Genomic DNA, 13,606 nt, shown 5'->3' with positions numbered 1-13,606 from the left:
GCTTTGTTTGCCTTGAGGTCGCGATTCTATGGCCAATACAAGGGGACTTCTAAGGAAAGCCGCCTAAGATTGTGCTGCAAACTGCGTAATACGCTCTTGGTGTGTGCATTGCTCAGTTATCCCTGCATTGCGGATGCTGTGTAGTGTCAGATTTGATGGCAACAACGAAGGGATACTTTCATGCTGGATGTTTCATTTTGTCAAAATTCCAGCTTTCATTATCCTTTTAAACAGCAAACAATCAGAGTTGCACAATTCCAGTGTTTATCATTGTTACCAAATATCATTTAGCTTACTGGGACGCTTCTTTACTTCACTCTACAGAAGAGAGACCTTAAGGTTGTCTTATTAATAAAAAAAAGCTGGCCTTTCACTATGTATAATGAAATCTGCAAAAAAAAATTTTTTTTTAAGTTTTTAGCACTGTTATATGCGGCTGTATGAGGAAAAGTGCAGGCAAGCTTCCACCCAAACTTATCATCTAGTGCTCTCACCAATGAGCACAAAGTCACTGGAATGATTGACAAGCACTGGGCCTTGAGTGTATGTCAAATCTTAATTAAAATTTAAAACTAGCTCCCCAATTTGATATTCATAGAATGCATGCTTGCTCAGGAAATATAACTAGTTGCTTTAACATTTGACAATTTCATAAACACAGTAGCTCTTTCTGTGTATGTTTTTCTGGCACTAATTTTCCACCACATTAAGCACTCTAAATCTCTAGCTATGTGCTTGCTCTCCATTCTTTATAATTCATGAGATGATCATTCAGAATCAGAAGCTTAGCTGAAAATTAAACTGCAGTTCCATGATAATTGGGGACTGGGATATGTGTGTCTGTGATGATATACCGCCTTCAGAAAGTACCAGTTTCATTATGTTACGTGTTTGATAAGATGAGCTATTGCATATGAAAACCCATGCTGTAGTCAATTTGTTTCCAAGATAGCAAATTATCTTAAATCAGGTCAGACCATTGGTCTGACTGTGTTTAGCTCAATGCACTGACTGGCAGTGGCTCTGCAGAATTTCAGAGTGGTGAATTTCCCCACCCTTGCTGAAGATGGCCAGGGACTGAACCTGAAACTCTTTGCAAAACATGTGCTCCCACCACTAAGCTATGACCTTTCCCACATGTAGTACCAGCACTTTCTGGCTTCTTAGACAGGCATGTAAACACTCTTAGACACATGGCACACATATGCAAGAAAGGAGAATCCAACTAAACATTGACAGCAAGAGCTTCTTTGACCGTGGAATGGACTCCATCAGAAGGTGGTGGACTCTCTTTCATTGGAGGTTTTTAAGCAGAGGTTGAATGACCATTTGTTGTGGATGTTTTAGTTTAGATTCCTACATTGCAGGGGGTTGGACTAGATGACCCTCAGGGTCCCTTCTAATTCTACAATTCTTTGTTTCTATTATGGGCTATTAAGATATTCTCTCCACAGTTCTCTTTACAATCAAAAGCAGCCTTCTGAAAGTTTAGAAGATAATCCTAAATTCAGTTTTAGGAGATAATACATTTGCATTAAATTCAGACTTCATATCTAACCAGCATTATTTTTAAATGAAAATGTTTATATAAGTGAAGCTTTCTAATTTTTTTAAAACCAATTTTGATCCAGCACACCCACCCAGAGGAAGGAAAGCTGAAAACAAACAGTGAGCATTAAAGTATGATAACTTGGCATACACAGTATTGTTCCCTTGATCTCTTGTTATAGAACTAATATCTGATTTCTTCCAGCTTGGATACTTTTCTCAAGTGTAAGATTAATGTGCCCAATAAAATAAAAGCAATTTTGACACACAGGTATCTAACCCCTTGTAGGAATTCAAGTAATTTTGATTTCTCTCTCATTTCTTTTTGTTAGTGATCGCTGGACAGAATGATAGTTCTACCACGCAGTTTTCCAGTACTTGATTTTATTCCCTTTACAATCCACAAAGATGGTCCAAATTATTACCTTGCATCTGATGGAAAAGAACAAATGCTGTGGCAATTAAGAGGGCTCCCAAACAGTTTCCGACACTAAATTCCCATGGCGTGTTCTGACAACACATTATATATTATATCTTGCTGAAGCTAAGCAGGTGTGTCTCTGGACCTTTGAGTGAATGGGAGACTGCTCAAAACTTCTTGTAGGCTCTGGATGGAAGGAACCAGGCAGAGGGCCTTCTCAGTAGCGGCGCCCGCCCTGTGGAAGGCCCTCCCATCAGATGTCAAGGAAATAAACAACTGATGTTTAGAAGACATCTTAAGGCAGCCCTGTTTAGGGAAGTTTTTAATGGTTGATGTTTTATCGCATTATTATTATTATTCTGTTGGAAGCCGCCCAGAGTGGCTGGGGAAACCGAGCCAGATGGGCGGGGTATAAATAATAACTTCTTGTTGTTGTTCTTGTTAGGTTGTGTATGGCTGCAACAACTTCTTATGCTTGATCTTTCTCTAGTATTTTACTTTTCTGGAGTTTTAATTTTAGAGAAGTTCAAGAGGTTCACTGGGATAACGTTTGTATGGGGGGAAAGATCCTATCAGAGGAGTCTTTTGAATGCACAGGTTCCAAAGCCCTCCAATTCCCTTTTTTAAAAATAATAATATTTTATTGGTTTTCAACACCAGCACCACCACAAATTGACTTCCCTCTAGTCCCTTCCCTCTAGTTCCATTATTTGTCAACATGCTGCATGTCCATTATTAAATTTATAAAATATTTAAATCACTATTATCCATGCATTGTAAAATTACAAGAACTTTTAAAACCCTGCTGTTGTATTAACCTGTGTACAATGCTTCTGTATACATGCAATAAACATCTTCCATTCTTCCTTAAATTCATTGTCGTCTCTGCTTCTTAATTTCATTGTCACAAAGCCCTCCCATTCCCAGCACAAACACCCCTGACAAAACTGACAACTACACCACCAAGCAGTTGTAGTTAATTTCCACTCCAACAGAAACAAATGGGATTGATCTTGTTTTTATTTTTCCAACAGGGCTTTGGTAGTAGTTCTTCCTTTACTACGGTCCTTTACTCTGTCTCCTCTCCATGGCTGTAGGATTGCTCTGTTAGTTGCCTGGAAACTAGGTTTGTTGCACACCTACAACCATTTACTTTTAAAAGCCTGCCTTTTATCTAAAATTAAGGCCCAGTTCTGATGGTCAGGGTCAAGCCTTATTAAGTGTGCCTGTGGTGAAAGGGGAAAAGAAGCGGACAGAAGTGGCAGACAACATAAGGGAGGTCTGCCAAATGTTCTATGCACATTCATCGTTAAGTTTACAACAGTGGCGAAACATGATGACCCACTCCAGCCCTACACATTGCAGAACTCAGCAGATGGCGTCCGACTGCTTTAGTGTTTGCATATGGACTCAGGCCTGTGAGGAGCTCTGAATGCATGTGCTCACGCTGTGTGTATTCTAGGCAAATACGATAATAAATATTTCAAAAATCATATTATTTGCCAATATTGGCCCAGATTATATTGCGGCGGGGTAGAGGTTAGATTCTGTGCCCTGCTGCAGTTATGGAACTCTACATTCTTTTGCTTATTTTGAATAATGTATTCCATTTCTGGTCATCATGGAAAGAGGCACTTTGTAACTTATAAAGTAGCACTCTATACGTGGCAGCTAAGAAGATCAGGAGGAAAGAACTTGATAAAATAGCAGTCAACTGCAAAGGGGATTCGGATATTTAATTTGGCACATTTTACTAGAGAACCTTCTGCTATTCTATTTTATGCAGAATCTTAGTAGTTGTCACCATGATTTTTATTGTATGTGTGGTGCCCAATGATTTTTATGGTTATTGCTGTTTTTCCTTTTGTTATTTTTCTGAATGATGCCATGGCCTACAGCTAGCTCAATAAAAGTCTATGATGATGATGATGGACAGAGGCAAGGAGATATGCAGAGTACTGCATATCATCCATTCTTACTGGATTCTGCCTTGTATTTTATTATTGTATTGGTTTTATATTTTTAGTGATGTAAATCAATAAGCTGTGAAGTCTATAACTGATAACCAAATAAATTCAAATTAATCCATATAAAGATTACATTTATGAAGTGGGAAATGTTACACTAGCAAATAAAAGTATATAAAGCTCCCAACTCCTTGCATTTATTTTGTTCCCATGATGCAACAGATAAGATTGGCTCAGCCTGTCTAATATGCCAAAAATAGTAATACCCAGTTTTCCAAAACCTAAGAAGGGTGTGAGTTTCAATTTGTCCCTTCTTGCTGAGTGGAGGTTTGTTTACTTCAGGCACAGGCAAACTTGGCCCTCCAGATGTTTTGGGACTACAATTCCCATCATCCCTGACCACTGGTCTTGTTTGCTAGGTATCATGGGAGTTGTAGTCCCAAAAACATCTGGAGGGCCGAGTTTGCCTATGCCTGGTTTACTTCAATCCATAAGCTTGAACAGTCTTTGAAAGGGGAGATCACCTGAACCTACCTGGCCTGCCAAGCAGATGGGGGGGGGGGTATGTGAGAGTCACTCACTCTCATCAGGTTGAGGTTTTTTGGGTTTTCCCCTCTGCTGAAAGGTCACCCATTAGCCATGCTGAATCAACTGCCCAAGACATCCCTGCTTGCAACAGGCCAAAATTTAATTATGCACCTTCATTCTGTAGCTATTGTATCAGAGAGGTTAATTAATTCCAAAGCTGACGAAGCTTGGAACCTATTAGACTGAATTCAATAGAGGCCAAATGGCAAATGAGAAGGGAGAGAGTGTGAGGCCCTTGTGTCCTAGAGATTAATTAGGACTTGGCCACTCTTAATGCAACGAGGCAATAAGTTGGATTTTTGCCGGCTCATGTTGTAGCCAGGATAACACAAGGTTGTTGCCCCAGAACAACTCACAAGAGTTTCCGGAGGGGCAAGAGGTCTGTAAAAGAAATTATTATTTGAACCAGGAGCCGGGAAAATCCACCCATGAATGTTTCCATGGCGAATTGCAGAAGTCTAGAACACTAGATCTCAAGGTCACCCAAAATAATAATAATAATAATAATAATAATAATAATAATAATAATAATAATAATAATAATTTAGTTATACCCCACCCATCTGGCTGGGTTTTTCTGGAAGCCAAGCATGCTCCATTTTGAGTGTTATGCTGGTGACTTGAGTGCCACACTGAGGTCTGTCTGTTTTTGCTATTTATTTTGCATTTTTGTTTTTGCATCTGTTTTTGTTTTTGCGACTGTGTGGAACCCAGTTCAGCTACTGATTGATTGATTGATTGTGTGACTGCAGCACATTGTTTATTGCTTTAGTTTTTATGGATCAATGGTCTCATTAGATAGTAAAATTCATGTTAAATTGCTGTTTTAGGGGTTGTTTTTAAAAGTCTGGAACGGATTAATCCATTTTGCATTACTTTCTATGGGAAAGTGTGCCTTGGTTTCGGAACGCTTTGGTTTTGGAACAGACTTCTGTAACGGATTAAGTTTGAGAACCAAGGTACCATATTGAATCCAAACATATTACATGGATGTATTTTTCCAATAAAGCCCCACCATGCTGATTGAGGAGGATCACAAGAACTGGTGTGGCCAAGCAGTGCCATCAGCAGATAACTTATAGTCCAACCAGAACAGGTCATTTCCAAGAACAGAGGAAGGAGAACAGTTTGCTAATGGCACTACAAGCACTTAGCAGCAGATTTTTCAAGCTTTGATGGATTTGTTAGCTTTATCATCTGTAATAAGGAAATAATCAGCTGCCCCACCACCTAGCCAGCACAGACCTTGCCCTGAAGTGCTGATTACCAAACGCCTCTGACAAGACACACAGCTCTGATGAGCCTATCTGGAGTCATATGTGAGTGAGAGCCACTTAAAAAGCCATCAAGGATACAGAGTGGGCATGCCATATTAATAATAGACAAAGCTCAAAAGGAAATTAATGTTGGAAATTATTAAGACGGGAATTAAATAATAATATGTAACATCTGTATAGCGGTTTCAAGTGTTCAAAGCACTTCACATGCATTTTTTAGCTGTAACACTTTCCACACTCTTGTAAGGCAGAGTTAGCCAAGGTGGAAAATGTTCTTGGACTCCCAGTTCCCAGCCAGCATGGCCATTGGTCAGGGATGATACTCCAACATCTGTGGGGAATCACATTGCCCTTAAGTCAGCATTACTATCTTCCATACTGCAGGTGGGCAAGTATATGAGGACATTGTTCTAAACCTGTCAGAAGACTGTGTACATTTCTCAGATGGTGCCGTCCCAAAAAGGATATTGGTGGGAAATGAAAACGATTCAAAGAGTTGGAGCATCCATCATATGAGAAATGTTCAGAGCTTTATAGTTTGAGGGGGAAAGATGACTAAGGGAGGCCATGAAAGAGATTTATAACATTATCAACTGTGTGGAGAGAGGAAGAGAGAGAAATTGATTTTCAAGTAGTTGTGGGACTAACAAAAAAAGAAAATACATCTTCACACAAGTTATGGAGTCAGTTATGGAATTCACAAACATATTGCTGCATATGTTGGCTTCCGTCTGTCTCGGGAGACAATGGAGGAGTGTGCCTTTGGGGGTGAAGTCAAACTGTTAGAAGGTCACGGTGCCTGCTGTGGCTGTGGCGATAGATACAGGAGAGACATGTTTTGTTGCAGCTGAGGCAGATGAAGGCTGTAGTGCTCCAAAAGGGGAAAGCTCTTGTCTCATAACATCTTTCTATGTGAATCTTGGAAGACATTCCCCCCCTCCTACTGCAACCCTACACAGAGTTATCAGGAAACGCACCTCACTTAACACAGTGGATTTATTTCCAAATAAACATGCATAGGATTGTGCTACATTTAACCTTACTGGTAAGATTCTTCTTCCCATTGCTCACCTCTTTTCTACTTTCTTTCAGAATCACTTTGGGTTGGAGAGGCAGGTTCTCTAATAAGGGGTTGCCAATGGGGCAGCCATGGGAAATTAGGCTTGACATAAGCACTCTGTTGTAGCCCATAAAATACTTGGTTGTGGGGTGTGTGGAGTGCTCACAACAGTTTCTCTGGTTTGCAAATGTGCCCATGGGCCAAAAAAAGGTTGGCAAGCCCTGCTTTAAAGATACTGGGGAGAGGGGGCAAATCTCTGAAAGATGTGCCATGGTTTACAGGATGCTCCGTAAAGTGAAAAAAGGATGTCCTTTGTAGACTAAAGTCTAGAAACCACCTATATGCTGGGGTATGAGGGAGATAAAGAGGAGAACAAAAGATAGCAGCCATGAGATCACACACAAAACTGTTTAGTTTTTTTTTTTAATGGTCAAGGTCCTGGTCAAATCATGACAAAGAGTGATTTTATGGAGAAAATGGCAGACTTGTCGTTGTCAGAGTTTCTCTTCATAGCCATTATTGTGGAGGAAATATGGAAGCATGGCTATTTTAGTGTTTTCCACAGTGGAAGAAATTAACAATTTGTTTTGGAATTCCCTGCTGGGCCATCTCTGCTAATGAACACATGTGATAGCAGTGATGAGTGCCATGACAGAACACTGATAAGATGAGGCAATTTCACACAGTAATGAGATAAGCTCTTAAAGTCACCTTATAGTTACTATGGCTTTTTTTTTTTATTATCCAGCATTCTGTGGAGGAAATAAGAAATTTCCAAAGCAGTTAATTTGTGTAAGAATTCAGCTGCAGGGCTTGGTGCCAGGGGCTGAAGTATGGGTTTTCATAAGGCACTTAAATAATTGCAGGGTGAAGTGAAGCTCTTAAGTCTGCAAGAGACCAACATTGGAGGAATATACTTAACAGAAGTGTGAGGCGAATGCTGAGAAGAAGAAAGGAGGGAGGGGCAAAACAGGGATAATCTGTATTCAAGCATGCCAGCTTATTCTAAAAGAAGTGTGCTTTGCAACACAGTGTTGAGAGATAACACTTTGTGAAAGAAACTGTTACCCACAACACCCCTTCTGACATGAAAGACAACATGGGGAAAATATGTCAGTCAGAGGGAACAAACTATAGACATTGTCTTCCTGCAAAAGCCAAATGAACTTTTTGTTCCAATTTTACCTCAGGTTTGTCACTTCATACACTCGCATGCCCCTCCCTGCAAGATTCCTGGGAATTGTAGTTTGTTAAGAATGCTGGGATTGCAGCTATATGGAGGATAAATTACAGTTTCCAGGGTTCTTTGGGGGAGAGGTTATGCTGTAAATGTATGGTGTATATGCTCAACCTAATTTTTCCATTGGGAGGGGGAAACATAATGGTTTGCGTCCAGCAAAGTTGTCCTGTTAGTGCAAGGACTTTTCCATGCACAATAGGACTTTCTCTTTTCACTCCCCCCCCCAACCCAACCCAATCTGCTCCAGAAGGTTAGAGGAAAACCCAGTACAGTTTGGGGAGAACACAGGGGACAGGAAGTCCTGTTGTTCAGGTGAAAGTCCTTTGTGTCAACAGGACAACTTATCTGGATCCAACCCAATAGGGCCCCAAGTCAATGACCTCCAAGAAGTCACTCTTGCAGTTCCCTTTCCCACACCACAAACCCACCTATTAAAAAATAACAATAATCTAGGAGAGAAAAATAACTTCTGCTGTCTGTTAAAAAGCTTCCTGATTCTGCAAGTGACTGCTGTTTATCGGATATGTACAGAAGCACATTGTCCTCCTGACTCTCAGTCGTTCCTTATCAGGCACAAAACTGTTTGACAGCTTAAAATATCAAGTTACATTTGCATTTGGACAGAGAATGTACAAATAACTGAGACAGCGAGGCACTGAATTGCCTCATTTAGATTACCCTTGAAATCATCCAGGCACCTTCAATCGGATGCTTTTTTTGGTCTACATAACTATTGACCATATATAATAAGGAGTAACTGAGTGATGTGGAGCTCAGTGGAGTGTAAACAGCTTCTCCTGCTCATTGCTGGATCTATGGGGAAAGTTACACTCATCATCTCCATGATGTATGTGGGGTTGCTACCCTATTTACCCAGTCGTCAGCTCTGAATGTTCAAAATGCTGGAGGCATTTTCCGTGTTGACATTCATACCTACTATACACATGGATTTATGCCTCAGAAAATGCTTGTGCCTTCTGCGTTGGAAAAAAAAAAAGAGTTCTGTCACATTCTAGATTCTGTAAATGAGTCCTTATATCAAATGTCACAGCATTTATTGTAAGAAAACTGGTTTTCCCAGCATGAAACCTTGGCTTGAATTCATCCTCTGCTCCAGTTATTCAGTCTACCGTAACTAACACAGCAGAATTGGGCTCCCCACTCTCTTATCTCCTTGGTCAAAATCCTGGTCCATCCTCTGATTGACCTCTGTGGCCTTGGCAAATGCAGTTGCGGTTTCTTACTGCATCTTGCTGCTTTCTCCCTTATACCCAAACACTCCGCTGCCAAAATCATGTGCCTTTATCCCTGCCCCTTCTCAAACCCATATCCTTCCCTTTCTCTTCCTAACACTAACACATTCTCTCTCTCTCTCTCTCTCTCTCTCTCTCTCTCTCTCTCTCTCTCTCTCTCTCTCTCTCTCTCTCTCTTTCACACACACACACACACACACACACACACACACACACACTGCTCTTTCTGACTCTCTCCAGCTTGCTGCTTTTCTTCTCGGTCACATCACTGCCATGCCCTACTCAAAATTCTGGCTTTGTATTCTAACCAGCCATGAGGTGGGGCCCCTTTTCCATCTCACACAGAAGCCCCTTTCCTTTGTTTCCCTTAATGGCCCATCGCCCAGGCTATTACCTCAACACAGGAAGATAGACTAGCTTATATTTCAACACTTGCTGGGTCCAAGGGTTAGAAGGGTCTCTCATGCGGCCAACTTCCTCCCCTCCAATTCATAAACAATATCCTTGCCACCTTCAGCTACCAGAATTATCAACCTCCCGCAAATTACTGCCCCTCTTTTACTACACTGTCCCCTTATTCCTGGGAACTTTCCCCCAAGAGTCCTCCATTGTGTTGCTGCCAATCTCCCTTCACATGGCTCCTCAAAATCTGCAAACCTTTACGCCATAAGCATTTTGGCCTACTCTTTAGTCCAATTAAAATGAAGTCTAAATACATGTAAAATGTAAATCTGGATGGCTAACCTTTTGGGCTCCAATTCCCATGAGCCTCAGCTGTTGCTTGCTCTCTATACCTCCTCAAACTGCAGTCCTCTTAGGTGAGGTTCTTTAAGTAGCATCAAGACAAAGTGAGCTTTTGTGTCTACAATCCATGGTTCTGACAGTGGCATCTGAGCTCAGCCAGGCCCTTTCAGAGGTATAGGTCACTTCCAGCTTTTGACACACAAAAACAAGGTAAGGTACCAAAAAAAGAAGTGAGCAATTTATTTCTATAATCACCTGATCTGAGTTCATCAAGACCTAATATTTTGCCATCAGAACTGGCATATTTTTTATTAATATTTATAAACATTTTAAACCATTTTAAAATGATAAAATGCACATCAGTCAACGAGGGACACATGTATTTTACCACAACACATTTCTCAGTTTTGCAGCTCTAAGCTGAGAGTGTGTACATGCCACATTTTGGTCTGATGCACATAAAACAAGTTGAGAGACTTATCAAGTGCCAAAATGAAAATAAAAATGATCAAGTGTCTAAATCAGTTGTCGTTGTCCCCCACCATTTGAGCCTGAGGCTCAGATCACATTGCCTTCCTGGCCCCACCTCTGACCCCCCCCAAGGAAAAGTGCTTACACCTTCCAGCAAAGCAAGCTGTATGATGAGCCCTGTAGAAGTGGGTCCCAGGGACCCAGCCGCTGCCTCATTACAATTACACCTATATCACCTTCATGCACAGCCATACATCACCCTGCTTGTCAAGAGCTCCCTTCTCTGTAGGAAATAAAGCCCTTCATGGGGAATGATGCATTACCATATATTTCCCATCATCCAAGTTTTATCTGTACAGGTCCCATTACTATGGTGCACGTCACAGAGGCATTAGTATTATGGAGGCAAAATTGGTTTCCTTTTTTCGGATTTGGATAACCTTTATATCCTGCTATGAGGGAGCAGCAGCCTATTAACCTGCAATATGCCACTGAAATCATAATCCTTTCCCTGGCTTTTGTCTCCGCTGCTATCAGATGCCTGTCATTTGTTGATAATACAGCATTCTCTTAAAACCTGGGGGCTTGGTATGCAGAGGAGGTTTACATACGTTTGGAGGGGGGGTGCACCATCATACTGTTTAGCCCAGTCTTGTCTACTATGACTGGAAGCAGCTCCTCAGGGTCTCAAGCCAATCTTTCTCCTTACCTGCCACCACGAGGTACCAAGAGCTTGAATCTGGGACCTTCTCCATACCTGTGCTCTGCCAAAGCCCCTCCTTAGAGGCCTCTGCTGACAGAATGGGAACATGATGTGCTGACATCCGTATTGCTTTATTTCTTTATCTGAAATATTACTAAGCCACTCTTCACCCAGTAGTTTTGTTTTAATTCCTTTCCTAGGTGGCGCTGTGGGTTAAACCACAGAGCCCAGGACTTGCCGATCAGAAGGTCAGCGGTTCGAATCCCTGCAACGGGGTGAGCTCCTGTTGCTCGGTCCCTGCTCCTGCCAACCTAGCAGTTCGAAAGCACGTCAAAGTGCAAGTAAATAGGTACTGCTCCGGCGGGAAGGTAAATGGCGTTTCCGTGCGCTGCTCTGGTTCGCCAGAAGCAGCTTAGTCATGCTGGCCACGTGACCCGGAAGCTGTACGCCAGCTCCCTCGGCCAATAAAGCGAGATGAGCGCCGCAACCCCAGAGTCAGTCACGACTGCTTATGTCCCTTTACCTTTAGAGACCCCTAGCAGGGAATCTTGTTTTTTCACAGCTGCTACACCGTGGGTCGGCATCTTCTTTGATCTATTATGAACCCAAGGTCTTGTTCCTGGTCTGTCACTGCCAGGTTTTTTTTTCAGCTGGAACTTTCCAGAACTCAGTTCCGTCCCCTCTCAGGTGGGCACCATTGCCCTCTAAGAGAACAAGAAAAGAGAACATTCTAAGAGATTCTAGAAAAATAGCACTGGTCACTGTCAGTTCAGTGAACTGGCCCCACGCCCAGTATAATCCAGCCATGCTCCCATCTAGGCACCAACCAGGCCAAGGTGGCTGCAGCATGTGTGTCCTTTATGTTCACACCATGTTCCTTGTGCTTGAGTGACAAAGAGTCTTGGATCTCCAAAGCAGGCTTTTTGTTTTAGATATTCTTTCAGCTTGCAGCACTACTGGCTCCTTTTTGACCCATTTACCTGCCCAGATACTTTTTATTTCCACAATGCCTGACCTATAAAGCTATAAAGCTGTATACCTCTTCCCAGATTCACATCCCTTTGCCCTAAGATCCTTAATGGAGGCTCTTCTCTGAGTGCCACCTCAGTATAAAGGCTATAAAGGAGGAGGCCCCTCGTGGGGATTATCTGGCACCCACATTAATAACCTTATTGTGTCAGGTAAAATGTCTTCTATTCTCCCAGGCCATTGAACATCACTGAATATCATTTTAACATTAGTCTCTGCTGATTGATGGTGGTTGGCTGGCTTCAGCTCCTATAAAAGGTGGCATTTAGCTCTTTTCTGATGTGTTAAACATTTCTGTTGCTGTGGCTGGCCTTTGTTCTATTCTTTTCATTCTGGGTTTAGATTCACTGCTGAATTGACTGCACTTCTGTTGCGTTCTGTTTTCGAGCTGATGTATTTATTGTATGTCGCTTAGAGGAAATTGTTTTATGAGGTAATTAATAAATATGAATAGCTAAATGGCTGATGATGTAGGAGGTACAGGGAGGGGCCTGCAGCACCCACCATTTTAAAAATACTGAGCTCCTTTCTCATTGGACTCAAACATTATTTTAAACTGCCACACAGTTCTGTATCACACCCTGCTCACTACTCACACCTCTGCCATGGCTCAAAGTCACACTTTCCCCATTTCCTTTATCCAAGCCTCTGCCTTATTCTAACCTCTAAAAGGTAAAGTACCCCTAAAAGTTAAGTCCAGTTGCGAACGACTCTGGGGTTGCGGTGCTCATCTCGTTTTGCTGGCCGAGGGAGCCGACATTTGTCTGCAGACAGTTTTTCTAGGTCATGCAGCCAGCATGACTAAGCCACTTCCGAGCAGCGCATGGAAACGCTGTTTACCTTCCCGCCGGAGCGGTACCTATTTACCTACTTGCGCTTTGACGTGCTTTCAAACTGCTAGGTTGGCAGGAGGCTGGGACTGAGCAACGGGAGCTCACCCCGTCGCGGGGTTTCGAACCGCCAACCTTCTGATCAGCAAGCCCTAGGCTCAGTGGTTTAGAGCACAGCGCCACCCGTGTCCCGTTCTAACCTCTGCTGTTGTCTAAAACCGTCATTCAAAAGCCAGCCTTCTGCATTGCTCCGTCCCCAACCTGAATTCATGCAAATCCTCCAACCAGGTGTGTGTGATGACAGCCTTACATGTTTATATGTATATAGGAAGACATTGTCCTATATTTAGCAGCTGGCTTAGGTTTTATGGAAAGAAGCTCTGGGCTCCTCCACACTTCTGCTCGTCCCGCTGTTTTACCCCAGGGGTAAATTGCCGCTGAATCGGGCTCTCCCTAAATTAATATTTGCTCTGAT

This window comes from Podarcis melisellensis (assembly GCF_964234715.1).
Source record: "Podarcis melisellensis genome assembly, chromosome: 5".
In the NCBI taxonomy this organism is placed as follows: Eukaryota; Metazoa; Chordata; class Lepidosauria; order Squamata; family Lacertidae; genus Podarcis; species Podarcis melisellensis.
This window is presented reverse-complemented; position numbering follows the sequence as displayed.